Source organism: Chionomys nivalis, chromosome 6 (assembly GCF_950005125.1).
Source record: "Chionomys nivalis chromosome 6, mChiNiv1.1, whole genome shotgun sequence".
Taxonomy (NCBI): domain Eukaryota; kingdom Metazoa; phylum Chordata; class Mammalia; order Rodentia; family Cricetidae; genus Chionomys; species Chionomys nivalis.
Genome location: NC_080091.1, coordinates 22,845,965 through 22,860,896, shown reverse-complemented (window position 1 = coordinate 22,860,896; position 14,932 = coordinate 22,845,965). Strand labels below are relative to the sequence as shown.

Sequence of the window (14,932 nt, the reverse complement as noted above, 5' to 3'; positions counted from 1 at the left end):
TCTGGTTGGTTTAGCTTTTCATAGGTTGACCTGGCTAACTTTTGTTCTCCTCCTACCAACCATGAGGCCGAAGGTGAGAACACTGGGTCCCCTGCACAGCTCCAAAGTGGTTTCAACACAGTAAGAGAAAATGCATTCATGGGCTGTGCGCTACAAGACGTTCCTGGAACAGCTCGCTTTCATTAGCAGATTCTGGGCTCCAGAAAGAACTCATGGAGTAGGGTTGTGTCACAACTAAGCCTCGGAACAGTGTGGTCTGTATCCTAAACTGAGCACAATGAAGGAAAATCCCAATGTGACTAGAGCAAACCTTTGCCTCAATTCTATCTTTTCTGATTTCCAGGCCACTGTTGATTTCAGTTTTGGGGTGGGGTGTATCTTACTTCAAGAACCTACAGCAATGCCGTCTTGCTAGTACTTGATTTTGTCAGAAATGGTTGTTACATATTCATGGTAGATCTGAATAGGAGTACAATTGTTTTAAGCCTCAGGAAATCATCTCTGAATCTGAAGAGGTCAAGGCAGTAAGGATGAAACAGGTGGAAGGTTCAGCCTGGGCTACACCAGCAAGTAGCAGGACAGCCAGGGGTAGGTAACAAGACCCTGTCTCCAACAACATCCAAAATTAACAGAATGCATTTGTCAGTGTGTCTGTTTTCTGGGACTTCCTTCAAGTACTAGTGTACGCAAAGGGTTAAAGTCTGTAAAGTGATTACTGGATAGTAGCCAAAATATTGAGACATGCTGGGAATGAGTACCAAAGCATGGAGGCACTGCCTTAGGGTTCAAGGTGAGGAAGTGGGAGAGAGTTCAGAGGGACAGAAAGATAAGCCCCACACCAGTACTGCAAAGCCCAAAAGAAGTTCATGCCAGGTTAAGAAGTGTCATTTCCAGAAACCCAATAAAGGAACGTGTGTACTGAGGAGCTGTTTAAACCTGTCCACACCCTAGGAGACTTCCCCACAAAACGGGCAAATCCTGGGCCAAAGTGACTGGTACGCCTCGCGTCTTTGGCTCCTCAAATCCCAGAGCACATGCCCACCGGACTTCACATCGGGCTGTGGAGGAGTGGGCGCTGCGTGGACGCCAATCAAGTTTGGATCAGATCCACTTTGAATCGCCCGGGGAGCGGGCTTGGCGGCAGGGTCCGCCTGCAGGCTTCGCAAGGGACCCGCCGGTGCGCCCCTCCAGCCGGTGCCCGGTCACGCCGCTCCGCCCCGCCCACGCTGCCCCGCTCTCACACGCTGACTTGCGTGACTTAACTCGGGCCGGGAGGGCTGGAGGACCGCGCGGGAGGAGGGGGCGAGAGCACGGGCCCGCCCACTCCTCGCCGCCAGCCTCTCCTCCTCATTGGCCACAGGCCGGCGTCCATCACCTGCAGGTGGCGCTCTGATTGGCGAAAAGCGCACTTCTAGAACGAGGAGGGCAGAGTGACTCCGCGGGTCTCCCGCGGCTCTTTTTCTCCTCCCCCTGCTCAACGTCCACCCACCTCTCCCCACCCCCATCGCTTCCCCCGCCCGGTGCGCGACAGTGTCCTTAGAAGACTCATTGGGCCAGGGGCGAAGCCAGCCACCTAGCGAGCCCCACCACCATTGGTTGACGATCACGCCCGTCAAGGCGGCGCGCCCCGCCACTGGGCATCCTCGCTGCGCTCCCGCCCCGCTGCCTCCTCCCTCGCGACTCTCCCGGGCCCCCTACCCCGCCCGCCCCGCTGCTTCTTCCCGGTCCAGCTGGGCGGGGACTGCCCTAGGACTCTTTAAAGTCTGTGAGTCACTGCACAACCCATCAATCCAATTAAATGTCTTGAGCGAGCCGAGCGGGCGGTGCTCCCCGCCGCCGGCCGCCCCTGCTCTCGGCGCCCCGCTATCCATGGCTGGCTGGCTGTACTCCTCCCGGTGCGCCCTCCTCCCGCATCTCGCCAGCCACGGCAAGTTCCCCACAGCCAGCCTCTGCCCCCAGGCCGCCGCGGCATGGGCTAGACCCCGAGCCGCTTCTTGCCGTCTCCGGTCCAGCCCGTGCGCGGTCTCGCTCCTTTAGCCCTCCTCGCCCGTCCCCGCCGTTCCCCCGACAGTCAGTCCATCACCCGGTCGGCTTTCCTCCGCGGGGCAGCGGCGGAGTACCCGCGGGCTCGGTAGGAGCGGGCACCCCCATCCCGCTCCTCCTCCCGCTTTTCCGCGCTCCCACTCGTCGGGTTCCCGGTCCCGCACCGAGGGACGCGCCGACCGACGCCCGCTCCCCACAGTCGTACGACCCGCCCGGGAGCTGGACCCGGCGCCCACTTCTTCGCGGAAGGTGAGTACGGCGCGGGGTTTTGGGTGGGGTGGTCTAAGAGAAAAAAAAAAATTGGTTGCCAGGCCACTTTTGGGAAGGGCAGGGATCAGGTTGTGGTTGGAGGTTCCCGGTCCGGTGTGGATTTGAGGAGGCGACTCCCTCCTTCCCTGGCTCGCTCTTCCCCCGCCCTTGACGCCCTCCTTCTCCTGTCTTGCTGTACATGTAGGTATTGCCAGACTTCCACCAGCGGGGCATTAAGCCGCTTGTAAAATAATTGGTGCTGGCATGCTTTCTGTCTTTTGAATGCCTAAGTGAGCAGTAATAGGCAGCGATGTGATCTGATAGACTGAGTGCCCTGCAAAAAGTGTAAAATGCCTAATGGGCACATTTTCCTCTAAATCAAAGTTAACTTTCATTCAAAGAAGGCAAAGCAAAAGGTGTTTTTAATTTGAACGCATGGTGATAGAGGAGGAGAAGACTGGTTGCCTAGTGGCATTGCTTAGCTTTTATTTTGAAACAATTTTGTGGGTTTTCTTCTGAAAAATGTGAATTCAGTATTGAAGGTTATGAAGTCTGAACCTGTTGGAAGAGAACATGGTAAGAGAGGAATCCAGCATGGTGTGTCCACTTCGGGCTTCCTCCGCCTTAGGGAGGCATTACAACACAGAACCTTGTCTTTCTCAGTCACTGGCGGCAGTGCAGAGCGGTATGGATGGAAGAGTGGTTTAGGTTTTGATTCTTTTTGTATACCTTTTGTATTCTTGACTGTTCTTTAAACAATGTTACTCTACAGAATTTCCTCAATTTTAGATTTGGTTTCTCCATCTTACGTGCCTCCAAACTACAGGTACCCACACCTCTCTATGCTTCATAAGGATCTTCCCTTCTGGCTCTGTAATATTTATTTTGAGGTGAAAGAATGATAAGACATGGTTGCTCCGAACTGGATTCTGAGGTTGCTGTTTAGACGTCAGTAGTTTTGAGCTGGTGTTGCCCCCTTTAAATCGAGTTCTCCATTAGTTGTCCACAAGATTTAAATTAGGCCAAACCAAACATGTTTTGAAATATTAAAACACAACATTGGCCTCTTAGTCGTTCATTTTCGACTTCTCTTTCAGACTAACCAGAATAAGTTGTTACTAAATTTAATTTTAAAGAATAGACTGTTCCTGTGCTGAAATGTGCCAAGTTGCTACAGAAGATTTCTTTTTAAAGAGCAGAAATGCGGTTATGATCAGTCCAAAGTGGTGAAGTCGAAAAGTGACTTAGATGTAGAAATGCTGTTTTAAAGACATGCTTGTCACCAGCTCCCAGGCCTTTCAGGGTGTTTCAGGAAGACTCACACAAAGCCTCTTTGGATTGTTTAATAAATTTACCATGTGACTTTTTCATGAGGATGAAGCTGCGTAGCACCGGGGACCCTGCTGTCTGAATTTGGATTTTGCCCACTCTCTCTCTCTCACTGGCTCTGTGACCTTGGACACATTTCAAATAATCTGGGCTGTAGTGGTTTTCTCCAGTTGTTTCTCCAGAAAGACTCCTCTTTAAAAGTTTTTTCTCTCACCACGCAGATGGTGGCGCACACTTTTAATCCCAGCCCTCAGGAGACAGAGGCAGGAGGAGCTCTGTGAGTTTTAGCCTGGTCTGCAGAGCAAGTTCCAGGACAGGCTCCAAACCTACACAGAAAAACTCTGTCTTGAAAAAACAAAACCAAAGCAAAAAACAAAACAAAACAACCCCCCCCCAAAAAAAACAAAAACAAAAAACAAAAAAAACCCAACAACCAAAAAAACCTTCCCCCAAAATAGTTTTTTTTCTTTCAAGGATTAATAAGATGCTTACCATAGATACATCATTGTTGGAAGATATGTGTCTGTGTAGTATTTAAGGGTGAAGCCTCAGGGACTGGGGAGATTGTTCACTTGGCAGTCTATTTTTTTGAATTCAGATTCTCAGTACCTACAAAAAGGTGGTAGCCTTCCTGTAATCCCAATACTCATGGGTGGAGACAGGGACTTTTGGGGCAAACTAGCAAGTTAGACTACCCAAATTGGCAAGCTCTAGGTTCAAGGAAGAGACCCTAGCTTCATAAAAGATGGACACTTGATGTCAGTCTTTGACCTCCACACGCGTTGCACGTATTTCTGTGCAGACACATGAATACACATGAATACATGCACACATACCATACCCACGGGCCTGAGGGTGGCGAGTAGAGCTCCAGACAAGGCTGCTGGTGACCAGCAGAGCCTATCTGTCAGGGAGTCTGAGGCGAAAGGATGACCTGAGACCAGGATGCAGACCATAGTGGAGCCTTTTCTGAAACAAACAAACCAACGGACAAAGAAACTAAAGCCCAAACAAAATGAAAAGAGAGTGTTCTTGACTGGGGTCCTGTAGGTCCAAGTCTCAGTATGCTTTTGCTGTCTCTGTGCCCTGGGCCAAGTTAACGTTGGATATTTTCACCTATGATATGATAACAGTAGCAGTACCAACTCCACACTGTTATGAGGACGGAGTGAATTAGCATGTGCAGAGATTTTGAATAGTGCTTGCTACACCTTCCCAAGTTTAGCTCTCTTATGTTTCTTGTATACAGTTGACTTTAAAAAAAGAAGGATGTTTGGGAATCCAACCTCCAACCCTGCCTGTGTGAAGGCAGGAGCTCTACCACTGATTTGCATTCTTAGCCCCAGTGGTAAAATTTTTATAAAGCATCATTGCCGTTAAGCAGACTTTTATCGTATGCCTGATGTTTGAATTAGAGTTTATGTGAAACGTTTAAGCTCAGTTTTTAGAAGCCAGATATGGTGGCACATTCCTGTAAGCCTGTACTCCAGAGGCAGGGAAAGCCACAAATTTGAGGCTGTCTTGGTCTACATAAAAAGTTCGACGCCAGCCAGGACTTCATAACAAGACCTTGTCTCAAAAATGCCTTCAGAAAGGCTAGGGAGATAACTCAGTTAATAAGTCGCTTGCCTTATAAGCACGAGGACCCGAATTAGATCTCCAGGCCCCACATTGAAAAGCTGGATCTGGTGTTGTAGGTTTGCGATTCCAGCGCTATGGAAGCTGCAACAGGCCGGTGCTCACTGACCAGCTAATTTAGCCTACTTGGCAGGTTCCAGCCCAGTGAGCGGCACTGTCTCAAAAACAAAGTAGATAGTGCCTAAACAATGCTTGAGGGTGTCCTCTGGCTTCCACGTGTCTGCTCATACGTGTGCGTGATCGCGTGTGCACATACCCGCACACGGGAGCATGCATACACATACTCAGAAGTGAAGGAGGGAGACTCAGTAATTGGGCAAGACATATTGTAATATACTTATAACCCTGGCACTCAGGAAGCTGAGGCAAAAGGACCAGAAATCAAAGGCTAACAGGGTTATATAGTGAGATGTTCTGAAAAATGGCTTTTAGCTCCCTGGATGAGTTGAGTTGTCCACACTCTTTTTCTTCTTTTTTCTTTTTTGAGAAAGGCTCTCACTCTTAAGTCCAGGCTAGCTTCAAGCTTGTTTGAGCCTCCTGAGTGCTAGGATTACAAGTTTGAGGCCCCTTTGCATTTCAATTTGCATAGTAGCTTGTACCCACCTCCTTCATAAAATTGTTACAGAAGTCAGTGTAAAACTCACAGTAGCGTTTTGCTGCTGAGTTCATTGCTGGTGCCTCACTTGGCATATAAAAAGTGAATAACTGGAATTAATTGAACAATGTTTTTTTTTTTCCAAATTGTTTATGAATAGTGCAATGTGCATGTTAAGGGTGGCACTGTAGACAACATTGTTTCTTGTTGAACTGGATTTTTACTTGGGTGTGGTGGCTCCTGCCTTTAATATCGGCCCTCAGGAAAAAAAAGGAATTTTTACTTTTAGTGCTTTAAGAGTAAATGAAACTTATAATTTATCTTTACTAAGAAATTTTTAATCTGAAGATTAAGTTGAAATACTTTGAAAAAGCGTGTCTTTTGTTATCTGACATGTCCAGGTTTTAATCATCACCCTTTTTGACTTTTAAACGTTCTCTCACTAAGACGAATGCTCTTCTTCATTAATGTTAGCCATACAGAATAGATTTGGAAAGTCCCAATCGGTGACAGGATAGAATTCTCTGCTTCAGAATTAATGAAGAGAACGTATGAGCCTAGCATTGGAGGGTGAAATGGCACCACTTCCTCAAGGACTGAAGCTTTGTCTGCTCCGTTCAGGAGGAAAGCTCTTCCTCTTGGACAGTCCTAATAATAATTAGCTGCCGAGGGGCGGCAGTAATAGTGTGGTCGGGACTAAAATGGAGGCGCATGCAATCAGTAAATGAAACAATCTTCAAACTTTCCCACGACTACACAGTTGGGAAATACACTTTTTTTTCTGAATGAGCGAATTTGATGGGGCCTGCGACCTATACTGTTTATAGAACTCTTTTGTTATACTTGTCAATAAAACATAGTTTGGTTACTGTGCCCTCTGAAGTTATAAATGCATGAATTAAAAGAAGTATCTTGTTTAAAAAATCAGGAGTATGGCCGAGTTTTATAACACTGTTAAACCTTCTCGAGAGAATTACCTGGTTACAGTAACCAGGTAATTGTGTATAGAATCCTTTGTTTAATCAAATCATACTACACAGTCTAGTTGACCATGTTGCATTTTCATCGACTAAAATAATCAAGTTTTAGAACACTTGTTCTCATGTGTAGCCCAGGCTGTGCCATGGTCCTCCTCCTGCTTCAGCCTTTGAGGTCTTGGATTGCAGCCATGTATCCCACATCTTTCTGTTCATGGGCTTTTTCCTTGAGATGGGGGCCTCGGAGCCCCGACTGGCCAGGAACTGTGTGGTCCAGGCTGGTCTGGAGCCCTCAGCAATTTTCCTACCTCCGTCTCCTGAGCGCTGGGATTACGGGTGTGAGCCACTACACCCAGTTAATCGGAACAAAACTTTACGAAAGTGTTTATAAGGCCGGTGAGACGGCTCATGGAGTAAGGGCTCTGATCAGTTTCATCTCTGGGACCCACATGGTGGAAAGAGAGAACGGACCCTCAAAGACAGTCCTTATGCACACACTCACTGAATAAATGAGATAAAATATTAAAAAAGAATTTATAGGCACTTAGATACAGCGTTTTAAGTATCTGTTCTGAAGATGGAAGGCCTCGTGTTTTTCACTGAACATGTGGAGTGTTTCCTACTGTCCTCTCTGCGCTCCCCCTCTTACTAAGTATGGCTGGGTTCTCCCGCTGCAGCCCTCAGCTGTCTTGACCTAATGGCAGCTCTTCTTGTCTCAGCCTCCAGTGCTTTGATTATAAGTGTGGGCACCAACCCTGGTTTTGAAATATGGCTTTGGTTTTCTTTCTGTAGACCAGGCTGGCATTGAACTCAAGAGATCCATCTGCCTTTGCCTCCAGAGTGCTGGGATTGAAGGTGTGTACTACATGCCTGGCTTGAAACTTGAAATAATGTTTTTTTCTCTTCTTCTTCTTCTTCTTCTTCTTCTTCTTCTTCTTCTTCTTCTTCTTCTTCTTCTTCTTCTTCTTCTTCTTCTTCTTCTTCTTCTTCTTCTTCTTCTCCTTCTCCTCCTCCTCCTCCTCCTCCTCCTCCTCCTCCTGTTCTTCGGTTTTGTTTTTAAAAGGCTGAGGCAGTTCTACTATACTTCTTTTCTTTTCTTTTCTTTTCTTTTCTTTTCTTTTCTTTCTTTCTTTCTTTCTTTCTTTCTTTCTTTCTTTCTTTCTTTCTTTCTTTTCTTTCTTTTCTTTTCAAGACAGGGTTTCTTTGTGTAGCGCCAGCTGTCCTGGAATCCCCTGTATAGACCAGGCTGGCCTTTACTCAGAGATTCGCCTGCCTCTGTCACCCCAGTACAGGGATTAAAAGTGTGTGCCACCACACCCGGTACATTTAATGTTTTTAAACCAAAATCTATAAGCAGACTAAACACCAATGAACATAAAATAAAAATAAATTGTGTGTGTGTATATGTATGTATTATGTGTATATGTATAGAACCAGACTTATGATTTTTTTTCAAAACAAATAAAAGAGAAAAAGTTAAAAAGAAAGTCAAAGAAAAATTCATTATTTGCTTTCAAAGGGAGCACTTGGCTTTGGGACCCCTCTTTGTACTCACGTATATTGAACCATTTGCATACAGTGGATTACACACGCTTCAGAATAGAGGGGCTTGAAGGAGTTCATCTATCCCAGTCAGTTCTTTTTATTTGGGCAGACAAAGGCATGCGCAAAAAGGCTGCACTATAAAAGTCCCCTGCCTGCCTCTGGAAATGAGTGGGGAGTCTTTATTATTGGTTGTTGTTGTTGTTGTAGGGTTTTCTTTTTTGTTTGTTTTGTTTTTTAAGACTGGGTTTCATGCAGTGCAGGTTGGCCTTGAGCTCTCGATCCTCCTGCCACCTTTCCAAGTGTTGGGATTACAGGGTGCACTACCACACCAGGGTTTAGGAGTCTTTAAAAATTAAAAGATAAATGGAGGTATGGTGGCGCACACCTTTAACCCCAGCACTCGGGAGCCAGAGGCAGGCAAATCTCTGAGTTCCAGGACTCCCTACAAAGTAAGTTCCTGGACAGCCAGGGATGCACAGAGAAACCAGGGATACACACACACACACACACACACACACACACAAATATAAAAATAAACATTAGAAGGTAGCTGGACATGGTGGCGCATGCCTTTTATCCTACCACCTAGGCAGGTGGAGGCAGGAGGATCAGGAGTTCAAGCCACCTGGTGTGGTCCAGGTCCGTCTGGGCTTCATGAGACACTGTCTCAAATATATATACATCTTAAAGTCAGAGGCTTGGAGTTAGCCTGTTGTATGACTTGGTCAGAATTCCGTTTAACTCCTTCTCTAATTATTAGCAGTTATCAGTTATGATATTGTTCACCTTCTAAAGAGAAAGTGAGATGTCAGTGTTCTCAGAACAGGACCTGTTTAAGCACGTGAGCTCTACACAGAAATATTATTGAGCTAATCAGTATTAAGAACAATGAGTAGTAATCTTCCAAATGTGAGTTTTCTAAGCGGAAATCATGTTTCTCTGGCTGCTGGGATTGAACTGTGCACTGTGTGCACACCAGACACATGCTCTGCCACTGAGCTACGGCCCCCATCCTCTAGGAAGCAACTCTTCTTTGTTTTAAGGCTTACTCTATTTTAAATTATGTGCACTAGTTTACTTTAGGTGGTGCGTGCGTGAGCGCTGTGCCTGTGAGGCTAGAAGTGTCGGATTGCCTGGAGCTGGGCCTACAGGCACTTGCGAGTCGTCTGACATGGACACTGGGTACTGAATTTGTTCTTAACTGCTGAGCCATCTCTTCAGCCTGCTCCCAGGAATCTAATCATCTTAAAGAACAAAAACAAAAGCAAAATTACCAGGTAGTGGTGATGGCACAGGCCTTTAGTCCCAGCTCTTGGGAAGCAGAGACAGGCAGATCCCTTTGAGTTCAAGGCCAGCCTAGTCTACAAAGTGAGTTCCAGGACTGTTACACAGAGTAAACCCTGTCTCAGAACAAAACAAAAAACCAAACCAAACAAACAAAATAAACTCACTTCTTTGTTCTTATTGTTCAACAGCCAATCACCTGAAGCAGTGGTTTCATTCATTCTCTGTTTTTGCATTTAAAGTCCATATTGCTAGGATGGTTTGTGTGAGGGAGGGTATGAGTAGACCTTCGGCACCCAATGTTTACTTTAATATATTAAATAGTCAAAAGATCCCACCTTTTATATAAGCATTGTTTCCCATAACCCTCTTCCCTTTGTTGTGAAATGCCTTTCATTTTTTACTATTTCTGGTTGAGTTTGTATTCATGTGTGTGTGTGTGTTTGTGTGTGCGCGCGCGCTCGCGCACGCACGCATTCCCGTGTGTATTCCTGTGACATTTTCTTACTTGGGCTTTTTATAATCATTGCGGTTCTTTGCTTGATCACAGTAGGGTTTTCCATTCCCTCTAGGTGCGTTTGTCAATGCAGGACACAGGGTTGAAGCGTTCGTTTACTTTAGATTGCTGTATTAGACCCATGGGAGAGTCTTTTCTACAGAAGGATTTTCTTTGTCTTATGGAAAGATGAGCATTGATGATCTTACCTGCACAGGGTCAAAGGCCACACTGTAAACCTCAGACATGTCTCAGAGTTTGTGAGAATTAGCATCTTTGTTATTTACTGACTTTTCTATTAATCTGTCTCATGGGGGGAGGCCCAGAGCCTTCTTTCCTACTGACGTTACTGTAAAGTGTCTTGCCCCACACCAAGTGACTGGTGATTGTGTAAGCTTTCTTTTGTGCGTGGTGACTGTCCCAACCATATTGAGATGACTTTCCTGAGAACCGCAGTGTGGGGAGGAGCAGCTCCTCTTGTTTTGTTTTTGACTCTTGAAATCGAGTCGGGACATCAGACCTTGTCCACTGTGACGTCTTCCAGGCTCATGTTGTTGCCTGATTAATGTCCCTGCTGAAGTCACATCAGCCTTATTGTCTTCATTGGCTTTACCTCAAATGCAGTGTCTCCTGTTGTTGGATTTTAAGGGTTCTTTTAGCTAGAAAATCAGAGTTTAAAAACAAATGCTTTTTTCTTTCTTTGTGATGCTGAAAGTCCCCAAGAAAACTGTCCCATAGCCACACACAGCAGGTGCCCTTCCGCTAGGCTGCACCTCCAGACCCAGTAAGACTTCCATAAAAATCTTGTAAGAAAAAAAATTTCCCAAGGACCACAGTGTTTCACTGGTGGGAGTGTTGGAGTGTTTGCTGACCCAATTTCTTGATGTTATTTAGACATCACAAATCAGGTGTCCTTAAACCCAATTCAGTAAAACGAATAATCGTTTCTTTTGAGACAGGGTCACCCTATGTCGCACAGGCTGAGCTTCCTTTGCAGTCAGGCCGACCTGATCCTGCTGTGTCAGCCCTCCGTGAGTGCTGGAATCGTCCGTGTGCACTGACGAGGCTGCCTGGCTCTTCCTTCTGACTTGGAAAATAATCTGTTGCTACTTTTAAAATTTAATTTTATGTGTGTAGGTATTTTGCCTGCATGTATGCTTGAGTACAGTTTGTGTGTATGGTGCCAGTGAAAACGTCAAATCCCTGTGAACTGGAGTTAGAAATGACTGTGAGAGACCATGTGATCACGGGGAATTGAACTCAGGTCATCCAGAAGAGCGGCCAGTCCTCCTAACTACTGAGTCATCTTCCCAGTCCCTGTTGTTACATTTTACTTAATTTAAATAAAATTAGATGCCCTGTGTTTTGGAGTCCCTAATGTGGGCCTGCTAGGCAGTGCGGTATTGCAGTGGGAAAGGGCATAGCCCTCCCTGGAAAGAAACCAGATTCCAGAGGGCTGTGGTGAGTTCAGAGCTTGGGAGCTGCTGTTTGGAGCAGTTACAATTAAATGTTGTCCAATGATGAAATGATAACAGGAAGGAATCTTAATGTGGATTTTATGTCCTTTGATTTTGTATAAAGGGAATCCCAGTTCCAACCACAAAATGCATTTGAGTAAACAATTTTTATTTGAATTTGAGTTGAGACATCAAAACACAACAATGTCAGCTTCTCCCAGAAATCATGAATCTTTCGTATTTATTAACCCTGGAAAATTATATGATGACCATGGTCTGGAATTCTTTCTAAACTTTTATTAGACTTTTAAAGTTGTTTTCCCTTGTTCCTTTGTTTCCTTTGTGACAGAGCCGGAACAACAACAACGATGACGAGGTTTCACAGTGGGGCTGTAGCCGTAGTCCTCCCAGCGATATTAGCAGTTAACAAGTTTGCTTGCATTTGCTTTGCCTGGTGTACAGTGGGAGCTAAGGTCTGTTTCAGTGACTGCACAAATGAAACTCTTAGTGTTGGTCCCATCGGGAATAACGGAGTGAATATACCTTAAAATACATGTAGCGTGGCACGTAACATGTAGTGATCGTCGTGAATTATTCTGTTTCTTTTTTATAAATATTTAATACATGTGCTGGGTTCTTTGGAGTATAGTGAGACATGGCATCTTCCCACACTGATGCTCATGGTCCGCCTGGAGACAAACGGTCCCTGCAAAGAAACGAATCCCTTCGATTGGCCAGTATGTAGTGTAGCGTAATGGAAAGTCTGCTGTGTGCCACAGCAGTAGCTCCAGTCCTAGACCCCTGGACCTGCCTCTGGACGTTCTGGACGGCCTTCTTGGGAACCATCCTCTCTGTAAGCTTAGGTAACATTGGTTAGAAAGCGTTTGTGCCTTGGACAAAGATTAGTCTCATCTCCAGCTACTGCACAGACTCAGTAGGAAAGCAATGAAAAATGGAGCCGGCACCCTGGCTCTTAGGGACACTCACTGTCCCCCTGGGAAGCAGCAACTGCACCTGTGAACAGAGTTTATGCACACAGTGTGGATATAGTTTAGATTCCTGAGTCAAAATTAATAAATAGAGGGCCCGCTTGCTGGGAACAGCATCAATGAAGGTGCTGTAGACCAGGGAGTTCCTGAGGAAGGATGGGCAGGCAGCCTTTGGCAGCTACTAAATATGCTTTTTCCCCAGTTTTGCCTAGAATAGCCCTGTCTGCCAGGTGGGTTTACCTAGGCCTAATTTGGCAAACTTAAGAAGCCGAATATATATATTGCTATAATTTGTAAATAATCCTTCCAGATTACTTTGTGTTGAAATTAGCAGACAGGCTGTACGTTTCTGTTTGCTGTTGTGGAATAGTGATGGAAACTGGGCCTAAGGCCACATGAACTCCAGGCAAGCACTGCTCCACCGAGTGGTGTTCTAGCCTTGGATTTAAATTCAGGCACAATGCTGTATGACTATGGTTTTGTTCAATTTTTTTCTGACCGTTTTGAAATGCTGATACTCTTATTTTTAGACCACATGATTCTTTATTTGGAACTACGTCTAAGAATAATGCATTCCTGTCTCTTAGGTTGCAATTTGGGGATAAAAGTCCAAAATCTCACAGTTTATCTGTTATTTGCTTTTTTTTGTTGTTTTTGTTTTTCAAGACAGGGTGTCTCTGTGTTACTCTGGCTGTCCTGGAACTTTGTAGATCGGGCTGGCCTTGAACTCATAGAGATCGGCCTGTTTCTGTCTTCTGTCTGTTAGTGAAAGTATTTAGACTGTTCTACGGAGACTTAGGAAGAAAAACAACCCAGGAAGACTGTGTTTTCCTGCACAGGGCATCATCTCTACCCATCACTCAGTCCCCGGGCTGAAGAGCCCATCCAGCATAGTCGTGTGTGCGTTATCTCTGTTGCGAATGACTTGAGGATGTCGACCTGTGTCAACTGTACCAAGCTGTAGCCTGACACGATGTTGTATGATGCCTGTAATCCCAGCACCTAGAAAGTGGAGGCAGGGGGATCAGTAGTTCAAGGTCGTCCTTAGCTACATAGTAAGTTTGAGACTACCCTGAGCCGTATGAAACCCTGTCTCAGAACAAACAGCTGCCGTGTAGGTCAGTGGTAGAGCACTTGCCTAGCGTGTGTGAAGTCCCGGGTTCAATCTCAGTACCACCCCACCTCTACAAAGAGAGCGAGGATTTACCAAAGTGATTGTGTGGTGCGTGTGCCTGTAATCCAAGTTACTCGAAAGGCTGAGACTGGAGGATTGAGTTAAAAACCAACCTAGAAATGACAGCAGAGACCCTGCATCAAAATAAATAAATGAACTTTACTAAATTCAATATTTTAAATGCATGCACTTAATGTATAATCAATACAGCTTATGTTCAAGCCACCTAGATTGTAAGGTACATTGTTATGATACTCTCTATTATTAGAATTTTTGTTTTTGTTTCTTTTTTTTTCCCCCAACAGGATCTCATTGCTTCTCACCCTTTTGACTAAGATCAAGTGAGGAGACAGGGTCTTACTCTGTAGCCCAGGCTGGCCTGGAACTTACTATGTAGCCCAGGCTGGCCTTTGTTTCTTAGCTTCCCACATGCTGGGGTAACATGTGGAACAACCACACCTGACTGACTCTGAAGTATGATTTTGAGTTTGTGGCTTTTAATCATTTCTCTATCTTATGTACCCTTCAGTCTCATGTTTCATACCTTAGGCCGTACATACATTTTAAATTTGAGAAACGGATAGAACCAAGGAGGCACGGAGGAATTGGTGTTGGTTTAAATTTATGTATTAGACCTTGGAGAGCTTTTCTTCATATGTAAGACTCACTGGAGTGTCTTTTAATAGTTTGCACACATTTGAAAGTAGAGAATTGAAGTTGTGTGTTCTCCAAGGGATCCTTTCCTTATAGGTTTACTGATTATGACTCATCTTTGACATGGAGTCAAGAATATAATTTTAGTCAGGCTTCTTTGTTCCTTTTATAATTATTCCATGGGGGTGGGGTGGGGTGAAGATGGTTCAGCGGTTAAGGGCACTGGCTACTCTTTCTGAGGATCTGGGTTCAATTCTCAGAACCCACATGGAGGCTCACAACCATCTGTAACCCCAGTTCTAGAGGATTTGATGCTTTATTCTGACTTCTGTGGGCACGAGGCATGTGTGTGGTACATATTCATACATGCAGGCAAAACACTCATAAATATAAAATAAAACAAAAAATCTTTAAAAAGAAAGTGTGGAGGAATGGATAGTGTCTGGTGTGTGCCTTTGTGTGCATGGGTGCACTTGCCTGTGCATTCATGTGTGGAGGTCAG

The 14,932-nt window shown here is 45.4% G+C and overlaps 1 protein-coding gene across 1 annotated transcript in view; it reads left to right on the top strand.

Annotated features, from left to right (window-relative positions):
• The first annotated feature begins 1,811 nt into the window (after window positions 1-1,811).
• Sertad2 (SERTA domain containing 2) overlaps window positions 1,812-14,932 on the top strand; it is a 117,672-nt gene continuing 104,551 nt past the window's right edge. Inside the window, exon 1 of the mRNA XM_057772259.1 lies at window positions 1,812-2,292. The gene's annotated coding sequence lies outside the window, so the exon portion shown is untranslated. The remainder of the gene's footprint in view (window positions 2,293-14,932) is intronic.